The sequence below is a fragment of the Pan troglodytes genome, chromosome Y (genome assembly GCF_028858775.2).
Source record: "Pan troglodytes isolate AG18354 chromosome Y, NHGRI_mPanTro3-v2.0_pri, whole genome shotgun sequence".
In the NCBI taxonomy this organism is placed as follows: Eukaryota; Metazoa; Chordata; class Mammalia; order Primates; family Hominidae; genus Pan; species Pan troglodytes.
This window is the reverse complement of record NC_072422.2, coordinates 6,340,536-6,359,467: the sequence shown is the minus strand read 5'-3', so window position 1 is coordinate 6,359,467 and position 18,932 is coordinate 6,340,536. Positions and strand designations below refer to the sequence as shown.

General features: G+C 36.0%; 1 pseudogene; it reads right to left on the bottom strand.

Moving 5' to 3' along the window:
• Positions 1-2,329: 2,329 nt before the first annotated feature.
• Positions 2,330-18,696, bottom strand: LOC749973 (RNA-binding motif protein, Y chromosome, family 1 member F/J-like; annotated as a pseudogene).
• Positions 18,697-18,932: the final 236 nt, after the last annotated feature.

The window sequence follows — 18,932 nt, the reverse complement described above, 5'->3', positions numbered from 1 at the left end:
AACAGTTGTAAATACTTTTGGCATACATGTGATATTTTGATACAAGTAATGTGAACTGGTAAGGGAGGGATCAAAGAGGGGATGGGGGTGGGTTAAATTATACTTGCTTAGAAGGAATCATATCTAGTGTTCAGTGGCACAGGATGACTACACTTAATAATGACTTATTTTACATCTCAAAATAATTAAAAGAGCAAAGGTGAAATGTCGCTGATACCAAGAGAAGATATGCCAGACTCAGTGAGGTGGAATGTCGCTCAGAGTAAGAAAAGATATGCCAGACTCAGTGGCTCACTGCTATAATCACAACACTTTGGGAAGCCAGGGAAGGAGGATCATTTCGGTCTGGGAATTTGAGACCAGCTTGAACAATATATCCAAAGCATTGTCCCTACCACACACACACAAACACAAAAGCTGGGCATGGTGGTTGGTGTGTGTCTGTAATTCCAGCTACTTGGGAGGCTGAAATGGAAGGCTTGCACATTTGAACCCCGTGTTCAAGGCTGCAGTGAGCTATGATGGTGCCACTGCAGTCTAGGCTGGACAACAGTGTGAGACCTTGTCTCTAAAAAAGAAAAAAGAATCGATAACTGCTTGAACTGAAGGATACCCTATTTATTATTGATATATTTGTTGATTGATATAATTATTTTTGTGTTGGAGTCGCACTCTGTCACCCAGGCTAGAGTGCATGGTGCAATATCTGCTCACCACAGCATCAGGCTCCCAAGTTCAAACCATTGTCCTGCCTGAGCCTCCCAATTAACTGCAACGTACTACAGGCAGGCACCACCATGCCCGGCTAATTTTTGTATTTTTGGTAGAGATGGGGTTTCATGGTGTTGGCCAGCCTGGTCTTCAACTCCTGTCCTAAAGTGCTCTGCAAGCCTCGGCCTCCCCAAGTGTTAGAATTAGAGACCTGAGCCATCACACATGGACAGTAAGATACACAAGACTCGGGGGATTTATCTTTTCACTTCATCCTCACAGTGCTACAGGTGAATGAAAACACTTCATAACACGAATAACTCACTTGAAAATCAAAGTTGGTAACTTCTCCCTTTAAAATTATTTGTAAACTTACCCTATAAAAATTGATGATTGTGTCAAAATTTTTCAAGAACATACTTCCTCCTTGCAGATTAGTCTGTCAATTGTAAGAATTATGGACTGCAAAACTTCTGGAACTTGATGTATTTCATTTCTTTAGTTTGTATGATCAGGAAAATTAATTCATTTAGTTATTTCGGTCTAAATATTTTTATCATTCAATGATGTCTTAAAACTTTAAGCAATCCCGTCGGAAACTTTATGCTGTTGTTTATGTTTTATACACTTCACTTTCCTCTAAGTATGAGGTTTAAAGTGTTTCCATTCGTATTATCAATTAAATACGATAGGCTGACAGTGGAGGCACATGCCTATGATCTTAGCACTTCGGGAGTCTGAGGAGGGTGGATCAGGATTTTAAGAACAGCCCGGCAAACAAGGTGAAACGCTGTCTGCACTAAAAATACAAAAATTGGCCCAGCTGTGCTGCACACATATCTAATACCAGTTACTCAGGATGCTGAGGCAGGAGAATAGCTTGGACCCAGAAGGCAGCGGTTGCCATAAGCCAAGACAGAGCCACTGCACCCCAGCTTCGGCGACAAAGCTACACTTCATCTCAAAAAAATGTGATACTATCCCAACCACTCTAGATTATTCCTATCTGTAAGAACATATTACTACACCATTATTTACAACATCCATTGGCAAAATATTCAAGAAAAAATTAACGTGGGTACCTCACAAGACAAAACACTTTCTTTCCACTATTTAAACTACAAACATTTAAATTCATTATGGTATGCACCTGAGAAACTTAGCTGGTTCACTTCTGATTTAGGTGAAAAAAAAAGTTTTCATTACCGTTATCCTCTTCAGTCACAGAATGCTTCACACAGAATGTTCTGGATGTCTTAAACTTTAGTATCAATACATCTAATTATTTCCTTTGACCTGTACTATTCCTCTAAAAAATAAACATTTTATGGTGAGGCAGACAGTTTTGTAGTCTTTCTGAAGACTTCTCCAACATTTTAACCTTGTTAGTTTTTAAAGAGAAACAGCCTAATTAGAAAACTTGAGCAGCTTGCAAGGGCGACATAACACATCCCTAATTTTGCATCTGTGTTCAAAGAAACAAAGGAAAACGTACAACAAACTACACAATTTACTCTCCTATTGAATTTGCTTTAAGCATGTGCGGCTAACCAATAACACCAGGCATCTTGCAGTACATGTAAAATTTTATTGTGAAAATTTTAAGGTAGATATTACATCTAAACACTTTTCAAATAGCATCAACAAGTATGAAATTACATTGAAAACAATTCCTTTTCCTTTGAATACCTCAAAAAATTCATGGAGGAAGTCAGTATCTACCTCTCTCCACAAAACCAACATGTTTCTGTCAGTAATATGCAGGTAACGATGCAGAAATAACATTTCAATTTTTGATTTGCAAACAAGGATTGGTATGCAATAACTATTATTTTGAATGCTTGCTTTAATATCTGCTCAAGTCTCCTTTTTCAGATCGACTCTCCCCACCATCTACTATAGATGCCACATAAAGTGAGCTACCATATGCTTCACGAGGATCAGGGAGCACCCTACCCAGAGAAGGCGGATTCCTTTGGTCTTTTCTGCAAACATGCTCATGATCACAATAATGAAAATCACCACAGCTCCTTGAGTAACTCTCCCAACTTCTGCCATATCTATCTCGTGTATTACTATATGCATGGCAGGTGCTTCCACCATAAGACATCCGAGGCCCTCGTGCAGGTGGTGCATCATGAGAGGTCCCTGCAGGGTTGATAAAATAATATGTGGGACTACATTTAAACATTTGTACTGCTATCATTAAAGCATGAATTAGTTAAAGTACTATTTGGAAATATCTGCTTTCCTCCGCCTTTGTTGACAGGATATTAATCAAGTCTTCAATAGTCAGAAGGTTTTATTTAAGAGAAGTGTAAGAGTAGTATTTTGCAGCTTAACAAACTTAATTCTAAAGTAAATGCTCAGTCACATTTTCTTAACGTTAACTGAAGTTCTCACCTTCATATCATTCCCTAGGCTTTATACTGATAATGAGTACCAGATAAGCACTGTTTATTTTATTATTTGTGCACAATGATGAAAATGAATAAATATGTTTCTTGGATGATCAAAAAAAAAAGAATACTCAATATTTAAACATGTTGCATATGTCCTTTACAATTTTCCTTAGAATTTCATTAAAATAACAATCCGGTCTATTAAATAAAATTCTGTAATTTACAAATCCATCCTGGACCCTTACCGTATCCCTGAAATGCATCTCTATAAGAACTTCCACGTAGATGTTCAGAATGATCTCTACCAAGGGCCTCACCGTAGCCATCGTGATAACTAAATTGAAAAAAAAAAGTCTTTTCAATTTCCGAATGAACAATTTAAGAAATCCATTTGATAAATCCAGATAACATGACAGTACCTATATCCTCTAGAGGAATGTTCATCCCAACTAGAATGACCATAATCACGGTATGCATAGTCTCTAGGTGGTGGAGTATAATCCCTGGTTTCTCGGGAACTTGGACTATTTCTGCGTGCACAAGTTTAAGCAAGGAATGTTAAATTGTCAACTTGTAGTATCCAAAATAGAACTACATTACAACTTAAACACAGTTAAATTGCCAACCATCTAAATAAAATACCCACAGATCCCAAATGCCCAAAATGCCCAAATGCCCAAAAAGCACATGAAACAGATACTGATAATCAATGATGCAGGAAATGCATTTCAAATAAAAAAGGAGCTTCCACACTTCACACACACACACTGGAAGGGCAATAAATTTTCAAAAGCAGGAAATAACAAGTGTTTGAGAGGATGTAGATAAATTGGAGCCCTGACACAATGTTATTTGGAATGAACAATATAAGAAATCTATTTGATAAATCCAGAAAAAGTTACAGTATCTATATCCTCTAGAGGAATGTTCATCCTGCCTAGAATGACCATAGTCTCACTATGCCTAGCCTCTAGATGGTGGAGCATAATCCCTAGTTTCTCGGGAACTTGGATGATTTCTCTGTGCATAAGTTTAAGCAACAAATTTTAACTTTTCATCTTCTAGTATCGAATACATGACTAACTTACAACTTTAAATTAAAAGGCCAAACATCTAAATAGATATTTCTCCAAATAAAATAGGCAAATGCCCAAAAAGCACAAGGGACAGATACTCATATTCAGTGATTCAGAAAATGCATTTCTTTTTGTTTTATTATACTTTAAGTTCTAGGATACATGTGTGCATGATGAGTTAATGGGTGCAGAAAATGCATTTCAAATCCAAAATGAGATATCATATTTCACACACACAGATGAATGGCAATAAATTTTCAAAAGCAGGAAATAACAAGTGTTTGAGAGGATGTAGATAAATTGGAGCCCTGATACAATGTTAGTTGGAATGAACAATTTAAGAAATCTATTTGACAAATCCAGAAGAGGTACAGTACCTATATCCTCTAGAATAACTTTCATGCCGACGAGAATGACCATAATCATGGTAAGCATGGCCTCTAGATGGTGGAGGATAATCCCTAGTTTCTCAGGAACTTCGATGATTTCTGTATGCATAAGTTTAAGCAACAAATTTTAAATTTTCTACTTCTAGTATCTGATATATGACTAACTTACAACTTAAACAAAATTAAAAGGCCAAACATCTAAACAGATATTTCTCCAAATAAAATGGGCAAATGCCCAAAAAGCACATGGGACAGATACTCATATTCAGTGATTCAGAAAATGCATTTCTTTTTTTTTTATTATTATACTTTAAGTTCTAGGGTACATGTGCATGATGAGTTAATGGGTGCAGAAAATGCATTTCAAATCCAAAATGAGATATCATGTTTCACACACACAGATGAATGGCAATAAATTTTCAAAAGCAGGAAATAACAAGTGTTTGAGAGGATGTCGGTAAATTGGAGCCCTGATACAATGTTAGTTGGAACGAACAATTTGGGAAATCTATTTGACAAATCCAGAAAAAGGTACAGTACCTATATCCTCTGGAATAAGTTTCATGCCGACGAGAATGACCACAATCACGGTATGCATGGCCTCTAGATGGTGGAGCATAATCCCTAGTTTCTCGGGAACTTCGATGATTTCTGTATGCATAAGTTTAAGCAACAAATTTTAAATTTTCAACTTCTAGTATCCGATATATGACTAACTTACAACTTAAACAAAATTAAAAGGCCAAACATCTAAATAGATATTTCTCCAAATAAAATGGGCAAATGCCCAAGATGCACACGGGACAGATACTCATATTCAGTGATTCAGAAAATGCATTTCTTTTTTTTTTATTATACTTTAAGTTCTAGGGTACATGTGCATGATGAGTTAATGGGTGCAGAAAATGCATTTCAAATCCAGAATGGGATATCATATTTCACACACACACACTGGAAGGGCAATAAATTTTCAAAAGCAGGAAATAACAAGTGTTTGAGAGGATGTAGATAAATTGGAGCCCTGATAGAACGTTAGTTGGAATGAACAATTTAAGAAATCTATTTGACAAATCCAGAAAAAGGTACAGTACCTATATCCTCTAGAGGAATGTTCATCCCGATTAGAATGACCATTATCACGGTATGCATAGCCTCTAGATGGTGGAGCATAATCCCTCGTTTCTTGGCAACTTGGATGATTTCTGTGTGCATAAGTTTAAGCAACAAATTTTAAATTTTCAACTTCTAGTATCCAATACATGACTAACTTACAACTTAAACAAAATTAAAAGGCCAAACTTCTAAACAGTTTTTCCCCAAATAAAATCGGCAAATGCCCTAAAAGCACATGGGACAGATACTCATATTCAGTGATGCAGAAAATGCATTTCTTTTTGTTTTATTATACTTTAAGTTCTAGGATACAAGTGCATGATGAGTTAATGGGTGCAGAAAATGCATTTCAAATCCAAAATGGGATATCATATTTCAAACACACATTGGAATGGCAATAAACTTCAAACAGCAGGAAATAACAAGTGTTTGAGAGGATGTAGAACAATTGGAATGCTGATACAATGCTAGGTTGGAACGGAAAATGATGCAGCTACTATGGAGAAATGTGGTGGTTCCTCAAGAAAACAAACATCATTATCATAGGACCATGCAATTCCACTCATATACACCCAGAACCGAATAGGCATACTCAAACAAATATTGGAGCGTAGAAATACTCGGGTGGAAACAACCCAGATAAAATAATGGGTTAATAGCTTGTGGAAAGAGTGAAGTGCTATGATGTAAATGAACCTTCAGGACATCATGCAAAAGGAGAGGAGACAAATACAAAAAGTCATGTAGTGTTTGAGCACATTAACATTAAATACCCACAACAGGTAAGTTCAGAGGCAGAACACTGACTGGTGTTATCTAGCAGCTGAGGAAAAGGAGAAACTGGGAGGGACTGCTTAACTGGTAGTTGGAGTTTTAATTTGGAGTAATGAAAATGTTCTGGAAGTCGATGGAGATAGTCGTTGCCTGGCACAGAACGTATTAAACACCACTTAACTGTTCACCTTATAATATTTAATTTTGTTATGTGAATTTCATCACCACAGAAAAAAAAAATCAACTGTGTTTTTTAATTTTTCCTTTACCCATCGTTAGTTGCATAACCATCATATCTTGGTGACATGCGATCATTTCTCCAGGAAGATATTGTCCCTCTGCGTGGAGGAACTCCATAATTCTCTCTTCTTTATGACATGGGACCTGTAACATTCAAATGATGGAACATTACGTAAAGAACACCAAATCTGAAACACTATTTTCTCTTCTCTCAAACAACTTTTTAAAATTATTTCTTCTATGACTCCATTCTTTGTTTCCTAAATTACTAGACAGACATGACACTGTGAATATTTCTCATGGCTTTGGATAATCCCATGGCTTCCACAAGGCCAGTTCTTCTAATGAAGCTGAAGGCAAACATTAATGCTTAGGTAAAAGTTCATTTGTAATGGTTAGTAACTACTTAGTTCTTATTTTCCTTTTCATGTAAATTACTGATGACTGTGAGTGACACAGGGAAAACACGTAAAACCATCAAACTCTTCACTGATTTTAAAGTTTACATGCATTGTCCTTTCTCAGCCAAAGAAGGTAGATTTTCCAATATCATTCAGTCCATCTCACACACACATAAATACAGCTACCTTTAAATGACTATATGCTAAATGTTTACATAAAAGTTCTTTATCTCTAACTGGTTGGCTCTATCTTAAATGTTGACAAATTTAAATGTATTAGTGATGATTTTCTAATGATGGTCAGGATTTGCTTTTACTGCAAAGAAAGCAATGCTATGCAAGGGGTCATTACAACATTGTTGCTATTTCAAAATAGAAAGTTTCTCCTTTAATATATTCTTCACTTGCTATTCCTTAGAGGTCAGTGTTTCACATATGATACCTTCACTGGCTAATTTTCCAATGGAAATGTGTTGGCTTGGGTATCCTGAAGCCAATAAATACCTCCTTTCACCGACACTCTACGTATGAAATGTAAAATTGAAAATGGCAGTTTTTAACTTCCTCCATATGTGGATGGAGGATTAAGAAAGAATTTTAATTTGCTCTGCTTAAACTTCCTTGCTAAGAACTTTTATTCATTGTCTTATTTTCTTCTGCTCAGTCTGCAGTCTTACAATTCTCAAAAGTATTACTTGCATTCAACCCTACTGCTCACCTCATGTTGCTTAGTTCTAAATTCCTCAAATAATTTCAAATCTTACACTAAGGACCTTGTGTTAATGTTTAAACATCCCGGTACAATCTCAATTACTGATTTACATACACCTATATTTCACAACTCTGCATTTCTGTGATATCCACTTAATTTAAGAATTTTGGACTCCTACGTGTCTACCTCTCGAGCCTTACATTTATTTTTAAATCATATTTAAGCCCAATGACTCCTTGTCTGCTAAATGCTCTTGTAGTTCTTTTGAATCTTCATGCAAGCAGTGAGTATGCCTTGCACATACGCATTACTGAGGTCTCAGAAGCTGGATGGCCAGGCTTAGCGGCTCACACTGTGAGTGAGTGTGGAAGGCTGAGGCAGCTGGACCGCTTGAGCACCGGGCTTTAACATCAGTTTTGACAATGTAGTCAGATCCTCTCTCTACAAAAACATAGGGAAAAAATGTAGCTAGGTGTGCTGCTGCATGCCTGTAGTTGCAGAAACTCGGGAGGCTGAAACAGCAGAATTGCTTGAGCCCAGGAATTTGAGGCAATAGTAAGCCGTCATCTCACAAATTTGAGGCTATGGTAAGCCGTCATCTCACATAGTGCACTCTCACCTAGTAAGAGCAAGACTCCAACCCGGCAAAGTCACCGAACAAGCAATTTTTAGAATGGGACACCAGGGGACTTAGGAAATGGAAGAATTAATTACATCAAGAAGCCTACCATCAAAGAATACTGCTAGGAACTTTTAGAAAAATTAAGGGGAATTTTCTAGCCAACACAGGATTAAAAGGAATGTTGGCCTCACTCTAATCACTTCTTTGATCTGCAATGAGAAGCTCAAGTATTTCTTCAACATAAATCTGAAATGTACCTAGTGAGATAGAAACTATAATAAAAGCTATCAATCAGCAATTATGCTCACGTATGTGTCACTTCCCTTTTGTTCAATGAACTTAAAGCTAAGCATTCAGGTAAAACGGCTCATTTTCAGTCATACAAAAACTACGGTCTTTCTGTCAGGTAGCATTTACCTTGGCTTCCCATCCAACTACTGCTTCTTGCCACAGCAGAAGGAGCAGATTTTTTCGGAGGAGGACCTCCACTTCTTGAAGATGGACCTCTTTTAACTGGAGTGAGTCCCCTAGAATAACTCATCTTGAGATCAGGAGTGTATCCACCATCCTCTGTATTTCAAACAAAATCTTTTTAGTTAACTAACATCACTGTTTCTTAAATGGCTAAGTTTTAGTTGTTTACAAATATTTTCTACATTTTATAACAAATTCACATTTTGTCTAAACTAATAAAATTAACATTTTTATCTGAAATTAGTACAATTCAAGCAATATAAGTCCCTTTAGAGACTCTAGAAAGAAACCCAAGAATCATAGTACATTATTGTGAGAGAGAGAGATGTGGGAAAAGTAAGGAGTGAACAGGAAACAGATATATATATATATATATATATATATATATATATATATATATATATCAGTAAAATATATAAGTATGATATACATAAAGAAAAAAATATTAAAAGAAAAATGATCAATGACTGTTTACATAATTCTGTTATGAGTACAAATTTTCAAAGCATATCATAAAGGTAAACTAAATTCCATTGAAAGAAACTCAAAAAGTGACACATCAGAAAAATACATTATCTATAAAATTTGTTAACATTATATAGAATTCTTAAAATTTCCTTCTGAAACAGTAATTCTCACGTTAGACTATGCTAAATTTTAATAATCTTTAAGAATTGCATATTAAATAATATAAAATGTTTTTATATATCTACAAAAAATGTAGATATATGCCAATTGCCAAGTGGTGTTACAGTTTAGAATATGCACATTCTCATGTTATTGAACCTCACCCTGAGTATTATTGAACCTCACCCTGAAGATCAATGCAGACAAAATAACCATGAAGCTATGCATCTTAAAATGGAGCAAACACTGCAATTTAAACTTCAAAAAAATATCCAATTAAGTGCACATCTTGTTATTAAAACACAAAATTAAATGACAGATATTTGAAGGTTGGTTAATAGATAATACAAGTTAACCAATAGGTTTGTTTGTTTGTTTGTTTGTTTATTTACTGAGATGGACTCTTGCCCTATCGCCCAGGCTGGAGTGCAATGGCGTGATCTTGGCTCACTGCAGCTTCTGCCTCCCAGCTTCCAGCGATTCTCCTGCCTCAGCCTCCTGAGCAGCTGGGATTATAGATGCACACCACCATGCCAGGCTAATTTTCTGTATCTTTTTTTTTTTTTTTTTTTTTTTTTTGAGTCAGAGTCTCCCTCTGTCATCCAGGCTGAAGTTCAGTGGTGCGATCTAGGCTCACGGCAAGCTCTGCCTCCCAGGTTCACGCCATTCTGCTGCCTCAGCCTCCCAAGTTAGCTGGGAGTATAAACACCAAACACCACGCGCTGCTAATTTTTTTGTATTGAATTTTTAGTAGAGACGGGGTTTCACCTTGTTAGCCAGGATGGTCTCTATCTCCTGACCTCGTGATCCGCCCACCTCGGCCTCCCAAAGTGATAGGATTAAAGGCGTGAGCCACAGTGCCCGGCCTAATTTTTTCTGTCATTAGGAGAGACGCGGCTTCATCATGTGGGCTAGCCTGGTCTGGAGTTCCTGACCTCGTGGTCCACCTGCCCCATACTCCCCAAGTGCTGAGAAGACAGGTGTGAGCCATCTCGTCCAGCCCATCCAACAGTTTTTTTTTTAATGGTTTTTCTTTTTTATTTAAAAATTGACCCCATTTCTATTGTGTAAATCGCTCATAAATACCGCTTTCAGTGACTTATCATCCAGCAAAGAAAGATACATACATATCTGTGAAGCAGTGGTTTTCAGACCTTTCCAGAGTCACAGACTCTTTTCAGAAACTAAAGTTCTGCATTTCTTAAATTGAAAATGCTTTATGGCAGGCCAATGTACAAACTCTCTGTATAAAAATTACAAAGCAATAGATTTGCATAGATGTTTGCACATGTATACACAAAAAAACCACATATTGCAAAATGAATCTTTTTTTTTTATATACTTTAAGTTTTAGGGTACATGTGCACATTGTGCAGGTTAGTTACATATGTATACATGTGCCATGCTGGTGCGCTGCACCCACTAACTCATCATCTAGCATTAGGTATATCTCTCAATGCTATCCATCCCCCCTCCCCCTCCCCACCACAGTCCCCAGAGTGTGATATTCCCCTTCCAGTGTCCATGTGATCTCATTGTTCAATTCCCACGTATGAGTGAGAATATGCGGTGTTTGGTTTTTTGTTCTTGCGATAGTTTACTGAGAATGATGGTTTCCAATTTCATCCATGTCCCTACAAAGGACATGAACTCATCATGTTTTATGGCTGCATAGTATTCCATGGTGTATATGTGCCACATTTTCTTAATCTAGTCTATCATTGTTGGACATTTGGGTTGGTTCCAAGTCTTTGCTATTGTGAATAATGCCGCAATAAACATACGTGTGCATGTGTCTTTATAGCAGCATGATTTATAGTCATTTGGGTATATACCCAGTAATGGGATGGCTGGGTCAAATGGTATTTCTAGTTCTAGATCCCTGAGGAATCGCCACACTGACTTCCACAATGGTTGAACTAGTTTACAGTACCACCAACAGTGTAAAAGTGTTATTTCTCCACATCCTCTCCACCATCTGTTGTTTCCTGACTTTTTAATGATTGCCATTCTAACTGGTGTGAGATGATATCTCAAACTGGCTAGCCATATGTAGAAAGCTGAAACTGGATCCCTTCCTTACACCTTATACAAAAATCAATTCAAGATGGATTAAAGATTTAAACATTAGACCTAAAACCATAAAAGCCCTAGAAGAAAACCTAGGCATTACCATTCAGGACATAGGCGTGGGCAAGGACTTCATGTCCAAAACACCAAAAGCAATGGCAACAAAAGCCAAAATTGACAAATGGGATCTAATTAAACTAAAGAGCTTCTGCACAGCAAGAGAAACTACCATCAGAGTGAACAGGCAACCTACAACATGGGAGAAAATTTTTGCAACCTACTCATCTGACAAAGGGCTAATATCCAGAATCTACAATGAACTCAAACAAATTTACAAGAAAAAACAAACAACCCCATCAAAAAGTGGGCGAAGGACATGAACAGACACTTCTCAAAAGAAGACATTTATGCAGCCAGAAAATACATGAAAAAATGCTCATCATCACTGGCCATCAGAGAAATGCAAAGCAAAATGAATCTTAAGTACTGAATTACTTTTTTGTTGGAAATTTGTAAATATTCCATCATAATTTGATAATACAACTAATGTGAAGTTCTGGGCCCCAAAGTAGAAAACTCTAAAGTATAATGAGTATAAATGAGTTCTTCAGAAAACCTGTTGAGTACAATCAATCAGCATTCATAAACTCAATTCAGTTTTATGTTTATTTTATTTCAATGAAAGTTATTACAATATTAAAATGAATTTTAGATATTAGATCAATCATTCCTAAAATACACCTTCATTACTTAGAAATAATTTTGCTTATCAGTAAGTTATTTTTCTGTTCATAAAGGAAATAAATGCAATTGAGAAATTTCAATATCTTCAAACTTATTTTCTTTCAATCCTGTGGTTCCATCTTTATCTTTTAAAACATTACCCAAGTGTCCTTCATGTGAGGGAATCCACCCTCCTGTTCTTCACTACTTCCTCTTGCAGATCTCAGACTTCCTGAAGGGCTTCTGTTTCTTGAAGAAGGTGGTGGTCTCTGTCTACCTTGACTTTGATAAGATGGTTTCTTGGCTTGTTCTATTTTTATTGCTTTTCTATCCAAATACTAAAAGTATTAAGGGTATTATGAATAACACTGGCACATTTAACCTAAGCACCTTTTACAAACATTTTTACATCAACTATAGTTCATAGTTAATTAGGTGACAGAAAGATGTTGGAAAAATGGTTTTTGAAGTTATATGCCTTTAAAAATGCTTTACTTGAGCAAAGACTAAAGCCATGGGGAAGTAATCTGGGCAGATATTTGGAGGAAGAGAATTTCAGGCAGAGAAAATAAACATTGAAATAATTATGAGACTAGAATTAAGCAAGTAGTCATACTCCCATCATTAGGCAAAATGAACAAAGGAAAACAGTTAAGTGAGATCAAAGACAAATCCTTTTGATTTTATTCTGAGTATAATTCTGGCTACTAGGAGAACAAACTGTAAGCTGCAAGTGAGCATCAGAATTAAGCAGAGAAACCAAACAAATGATGATGCTTAAACAAATGTAGTGGCAGAGGAGGTGATACATCCAGTCTTTTCATGTGACTGTATAAGTTGTGCTTTGCTTAAAGTTACTTGGCTTAGGGCATAAGTAATATTCAGTTAACTATGTTTTTTATGTAGGTGATTTTTTTTATAGTTTCTTTCCTCTAAATTTCTTCCAGGATTTGATTTCACTCTTTTAACCAGAGTTACAATTCTTTATGCGTAAGTGTTATAAGGAACTCATGAAGTATGTATCATGTAAAATTTCTTACTTTCCCTCAAGTACTATGAAATTTACATGTGATAGAAAACTATAATTTATACTTATAATTTAATATCTTATAATGTAATATGTATATAAACCATATAATTTATATAAGTAATTTATATATAAGCATTCCTAAACTTATACAATATATGTATCTGTATATTTTATAATTAATATGTATGCATCATATATTAATGAAATTTATGCATTGATATATATTTATACATGTATATAGTATATGTCTATATGTATTTCTTTCTTTATATACTTTAAGTTCTGGGGTACATGAGCAGAATGTGCAGTTTTGCTACATAGGTATACATGTGCCATGATGGTTTGCTGCACTCATCAACCCATCATATACATTAGGTATTTCTCCTAATGCTATCCCTCCCTTAGCCCTCCACATCCTGACAGGCCCCAGTGTGTGATGTTCCCCTCCCTGTGTCCATGTGTTCTCATTGTTCAACTCCAATTTACGAGTGAGAAAATGTGGTGTTTGGCTTTCTGTTCTTGTGTTAGTTTGCTGAGAATGATGCTTTCCAGCTTCACCCATGTCCCTGCAAAGGACATGAACTTGTCCTTTTTTATGGCTGCTTAGTATTCCATGGTGTATATGTGCCACATTTTCTTTATCCAGTCTATCATTGATGGACATTTGGGTTGGATCCAAGTCTTTGCTGTTATGAACAATGCCTCAATAAACATAAGTCTGCATGTATCTTTATAGTAGAATGATTTGTAATCCTTTGGGTATATAACCCATAATGGGATTGCTGGGTCAAATAGTATTTCTAGTTTTAGATCCTTGAGGAATCACCAGACTGTATTCCACAATGGTAGAACTAATTTGCACTCCCACCAACAATGTAAAAGCGCTTCTATTTCTCCACTTCCTCTCCAACATCTGTTATTTCCTGACATTTTAATGACCGCCTTTGTAATTGACGTAAGATGGTATCTCATTGTAGTTTTGATTTGCATTTCTTTAATGACCTGTGATGACGATCTTCTTCTCATATGTTTGTTGGCTGCATAAATGTCTTCTTTTGAGAAGTGTCTGTTCATATCCTTCATGCACTATTTGATGGGTTGGTTTACTCTTTTTTCTTGTAAATTTGTTTAAGTTCTTTGAAGATTGTGGATATTGGTCCTTTGTCAGATGGATAGATTGCAAAATTTTTCTCCCATTCTGTAGGTTGCCTGTTCACTCTAATAATAGTTTCTTTTGCTGTTTGAAACTCTTTAGTTTATTTAGATCCCATTTGTCAATTTTGGCTTTTGTTGTCATTGCTTTTGTTGTTTTAGACACAAAGTGTTTACTCATGTCTGTGTCCCGTATGGTATTTCCTATGTTTTCTTTGAGGGTTTTTATGGTTTCAGATATTACACTTAAATCTTTAATTAATCTTCAGTTAATTTTTGTTTAAGGTGTAAGGAAGGGGTCCACTTGCAGTTTTCTCCATATGGCTAGCCAGTTTTCCCAACACCATTTATTAAATAGGAAATCATTTCTCCATTGCTTGTTTTTGTCAGGTTTGTCAAATATCAGATGGTTGTGGAGGTGTGGTGTTATTTCTGAGGCCTGTGTTCTGTTTCACTGGTCTATATATCTGTTTTGGTACTGGTACGTTGCTGTTTTGGTTACTGTAGCCTTGTATTACAGTTTGAAGTCAGGTAGCATCATGCCTCCAGCTTTTTTCTTTTGGCTTAGGATTGTCTTGGCTATGCAGGCTCTTTTTTGGTTCCATATGAAGTTTAAAATAGTTTTTAACAATTCTGTAAAGAAAGTCAATGGTAGCTTTATGGGGATAGCATTGAATCTGTAAATTACTTTGGGCAGTATGACCATGTTCACAGTATTGATTCTTCCTATAATCAGCATGGGGTGTTTTTCCATGTATTTGTGTTCTCTCTTATTTCCTTGAGCAATGATTTGTAGTTCTCCTTGTAGAGGTCCTTCACATCCCTTGTAAGTTGCATTCCTAGGTATTTTATTCTCTTTGTAGCAAGTGTGTATGTGAGTTAACTAATGATTTAGCTCTCTGTTTGTCTGCTATTGGTGTATAGGAATGCTTGTGATTTTTGCACATTGATTTTGTATGCTGAGACTTTGCTGAAGTTGCTTATCAGCTTAAGGATATTTTGAGCTGAGACAATTGGGTTCTCTAAATATACAATCTTGTAATCTGCAAACACGGACAATTTGACTTCCTCTTTTCCTATTTGAATACACTTTATTTCTTTCTCTTGCCTGATTGCCCTGGTCAGAACTTCTAATACTATGGTGAATAGGAGGGGTGAGAGATGGGGCATCCTTGTCATGTGCAGGCTTTCTAAGGGAAAGCTTCCAGGTTCTGATATTCAGTATGATGTTGGATGTGGGTTTGTCATAAATAGCTCTTAGTATTTTGAAATACATTCCATCAATAACTAGTTTATTGAGAGTTTTTATCATGAAGGGGTGTTGAATTTTGTCATAGAGCTTATCTGGATCTATAGAGATAATCATGTGGTTTTTATCATTGGCTGTGTTTATGTGATGGATTATATCTGTTGATTTGCATATGTTGAATCAGCCTTGCATTGCAGGTATGAACCCGACTTGATTGTGTTGGAAACACTTTTTGATGTGCTGCTGGATTTTTTTTGCCAGTATTTCATTGAGGATTTTTGCATCAATGTTCATCAGGGATATTGGCCTGAAATTTTCTTTTTTTGCTGTGTCTCTGACAGGATTGGGTATCAGGATGATGCTGGCCTCATGAAATGAGTTAGGGAGGATTTCTTGTTTTTCTATTGTTTGGAAAAGTTTCAGAAGAAATGGTAGCAACTCCTTTTTGTATCTCTTGTAGAATTCGGTTGTAATCTATCTAGTCCTGGACTTTCTTTCTTTTCTTTTTTTTTTTTTTTGGTTGGTAGGCTATTAATTGCTGTCTCCATTTCATAACTTGTTATTGGTTTATTCAGGGATTTGACTTCTTCCTGGTTTAGAATTGGGAAGGTGTATGTGTCCAGGAATTTATCCATTTTTTCTAGATTTTCTGGCTTATTTGCATAGAGGTGTTTATAGTATTCTCTGATGATAGTTTGTACTTATGTGGGATTGGTGGTGATATCCCCTTTATCATTTTTTATTGCATCTATTTGATTCTTCTCTCTTTTCTTCTTCAATAGTCTGGCCAGTGGTCTACCTATTTTGTTGGTCTTTTCAGAAAATGATCTCCTGGATTCATTGATTTTTTGAAGGCTTTTTCATATCTCTATCTCCTTCAGTCCTGTCCTAATATTAGTTATTTCTTGTCTTCTGCTGGCTTTTGAATTTGTTTGATCTTGCTTTTCTTGTTCTCTAGTTCTTTTAATTTTGATGTTAGTGTGCCGATTTTAGATCTTTCCTACTTTTTCTTGTGGACATTAAATGCTATAAATTTTCCCCAAAACACTGCTTTAAATGTTTCCCAGAGATTCTAGTATGTTGTGTCTTTGTTCTCATTGGTTTCAAAGAACATCTTTATTTCTGCCTTTATTTAATTATTTACCTAGTAATCATTCAGGAGGAGGTTGTTCAGTTTCCATCACATAATGACATTATATATTACATATATATGGAATATATACATTGTATATTTTAATACATGTATATGTAGAGAAAAAGTAGGACCCAGTGGTTTCTGGGATGCCTTGATAAGCCATCTCATAAAAGATATGTATGCGGCTGTCCTGATGACAAGAACAGGATCATAACAGGCTTCTGAGTTATCATTGAGCAGGTCTACCAGTTTCCAGTGACTGGCAAAGAGGCAAAGAACAGGACTACCTGCTGTATCTGAATGAGTAGAAACAAAGATAACCATTAGAAATACATATACACATATAGTATACATGTATTAAAATATATAATGTATACATTACATATATATGCAATATATAATAATAAAATGCATATATATATTATACATGTTTATGAATATTTATATTTATACATTAGTCATATAGCTTTTATGATTTATACATATATTAAATTATAAGAAAAAATTATATTTTTCTATCACATGTAAATTTCATATTACTTGATGGACAGTAATAAATATTACATGGTACATACTTCAAGAGTTCCATGTAACACTTAGGCTTAACTAATTGTAACTCTGGTTACAAAAGTAAATTCAAATACTAGAGGGAAATTAGAGGAAAGTTCTAAACAATAAAAAATCACCTACATACTCAACATCATTATCTGAATATTACTTATGCCCTCAGCCAAGTAATCTTAGGAAAAGCACAACTTATACAGTCATATGAAATAACTGTTTGTATCACCTCCTCTGCCATTATGTTTGCTGAAGCCATCATCATTTGTTTAGTCATTCTGCTTGAGTCTGATACTCACTTGGATCTTACAGTTTGTTCTCCCAGTAGCAAGAATTACACTCAGGGTTAAAGAACTTATTCTAAAGTTGACTGCATAATTGGAAGTAAAAAAATTCCTCAGCAAATGCAAAAGAACAGAAATAATAATAAAGAGCCTATCAGGACACAGTGCAATCAAATTAGAACTCAGGATTTAAAAACTCACTCAAAACTGCACAACTGCATGGAAACTGAACATAACATGTACACAGACAAAATCTCCAGCAATCAATTCCTTGTTACAGCCTTTACCTGCTGCAGTCACATGGATGCAAATGAAATATCCATCAGTAAACACTTGGAACCAGGCTGAAATTCCAGCTGTAAATCCCATGATGCAGTCTAAGTCTCCAATTGTAACTATCTGGACAGGCTCTGAATCTCCATCCCCAAGTCCTCTGTTACAGGCTGAGACTGATGTAGTCATACCATGGATGCAGACTAATTTTTGGCAGTAAATCCCTGGACAAAGCCTACTGCTGATACACTCACACTGTCTACGCAGTCTGTAACTTATCATTAATCTTCTTGTCACAAACTTTACATGGTACACTGAAAGCATGGACTCAAACTGAAGTTCTACTAGTAAATACCTGGAGAGAGGCCGTGCTTCCAAAATTATAACTTGAACTGAATTTCCAGCACTAAATCCCTGGAAAGAGCCTGTTTTTTATACAGCTACAGTTTGGGCACAGGCAGTATCTGCAACAGTAAAGGCCTGGGCCTTTACATGTAATTAATACCATCTTCAGTATTAATTACAGATACAGCCTGTATCTGACACATACATAAGATTGATCCAATTTGAATCTTCAGAAGTAAATCCCTGGATACTGCCTATATCTAATACATTACCATTGTGGACCCAGTACGTATCTGTAGCAGTCAATCCATGGATAGAGGCAATAGCTTCCATAGTCACACCATGAACCAAAGTTTTACTTCTAGCAACAAATCCCTGGACACATCCTGTATCTGATATAGTTGCACTGTGGTCCCAGACTCAATCTTCTGCAGCCATTACCTCCACACAGCAAGTGTCTGACAAAATTATACTGCAGCTGCAGGCCTAGTCTCCAGTAGGAATTACCTGGATGCAGACTATATCTGATATACTTACATCATGGACCTATGATGAATCTTCAGCAGAAA